We start from the raw sequence: 1,813 nt of genomic DNA on the forward strand, positions 1-1,813 counted from the left end.
GCTGCAGGATCTTCAGAACAAACAGGTCATGATGCTGGGCTACTGATTATCCGTCTGTCTGGACACAGGATCAATAGAACCAGTTTAAAAGCTAAAATGAATGGTTATATGCCAGACATGGAAAACTGGGATGCTCTCCATGCCATGATGTTCAGAATTTAGATCTCATGGCATCTCAAGGTGTCAACATTGCAGCCAGTGGGCTGAGAGAAATACAGCTTTATTTTGGAGCAGTTCAAGAGCTACCAGCTTTTATTGCTTTGCCAAAAAATTAATCAACACAGAAACTCCAAAGCACACAAATATATGAATTTAAAACTACTTTCACTCCTGGTTATTACTTATTATTTAATAAATTTAATATACTATTTTTCATTAATTGTGAAGTTTATTACAGATTTGTGCGGCATAAATGAAGGTTGCTTCTCCGTGTTTGTTTCTGGTTCTGGACATTGTCTTTAAAATTTTCTTATTCAAAGATGAGACGATGAATAAAATCTGAGCTACAAAATGCATTTCAACAGCATTTTCAAGGCAGGAGGACTTTCACTTTCAAGTTAAACCACCTTCAAATTTTTTACACTGAAGTAAGTCAAAACAGAAAGTATGTACACCTCAAAAACATTGACAATGTGTGAATCCCAAGCAGCATTAAGAACAAGGGTGTTACATATTTTTAGAAATAAAAATTACTTTGGGTTATACTTAAGATGCAAATGCTTTTTTAAATGAAAATTGTGCTGTTTACATATTATTTTCTTTGGCAGATATGTTTCAACATTTTTTAAAGTTTATGTCACAAAGTATATGCATAGTAATTGACAGCACAATCATAAGGGACAGCAAGGCAGCAGCCCAATGGTGCCAGAATGAGACTTTGTTTGGGACAGATCACACTTCCTGCTGTTCTGGAATATGATGTACAACAGACCGAGGAAGCTCTCCATGACCTCAAGAACTGGGATGGAGAAACTGATGAAAATTTTCCAGTGGAGCCATTCACTTTTGTCTTTGAAGTAAAAGAGGACCATGACAAGTTCTGCTCAGAAATTTTTGACATAAAAGGACTGAAGCTTTTTGCTAGATTTAAGTAAACTTTGAAAGTAAAAACATTGCAAAGATTTTTTTGTTTGTTTTGTTTTCATTGCTGTAGCCTATTTCCATATGATGTACACGTAAGGAGGGAGACAAAATAATTGGCTTAGTTTATAGAGTCTGATTATTATTACTATTATCCAGTGGCACCATTTGGCTTCCTGTTGCACCATGTCAGCCACTGTTGTGCGATATCCACATGGCCAGGAGTTGAATGTCATTTTGATTAAGCAAAAAGTCCCATTAACTATCAGTGATGTGTGATTAGTCAGATGTTTCCTTGGACATAGTGACAAGTTCCACTGTAATAGTGACACTTAGTGGTAGTTTCAATTACTTTGGCCATCTTCCTTCAATTAAACTCAGTCAAAAATATTCAAGGTTTTAAATGGATAATTAGCCAATGCAATTACCATCGAAAAAATGTTTTATAAACAGGCTATACAGTAACACGTTTTTCAAAAAACTGGCATTGCCATCCCCCAAAACACCGGCAGCAGTTGTGACAGCTCTGAAACATTATGGACACCTAACGGCAGCTCTAGCGGAAGCCAGACTCAGCTGTTGCAGTGGTGCCGAAGCCAATGGCATCCCTGATACCTGTTGTGTATTCCACTAATTTAAAGACGAAAGGAGTCGGCTGGATTATTCAGATGAACTTCAGTGAATAAATAGGATGAACGAATCATACATAATGATATACGAAAAAGTGTAGGAA

At 36.6% G+C, this 1,813-nt stretch overlaps 1 protein-coding gene across 1 annotated transcript in view; it reads left to right on the forward strand.

Annotated features, from left to right (window-relative positions):
* cemip (cell migration inducing hyaluronidase 1) overlaps positions 1-1,813 on the forward strand; it is a 213,119-nt gene that overhangs the window by 51,163 nt on the left and 160,143 nt on the right. The gene's annotated exons all lie outside the window — the stretch shown is intronic.

This window comes from Poecilia formosa, unplaced genomic scaffold (genome assembly GCF_000485575.1).
Source record: "Poecilia formosa unplaced genomic scaffold, Poecilia_formosa-5.1.2 Scaffold554, whole genome shotgun sequence".
NCBI classification, from domain to species: Eukaryota; Metazoa; Chordata; class Actinopteri; order Cyprinodontiformes; family Poeciliidae; genus Poecilia; species Poecilia formosa.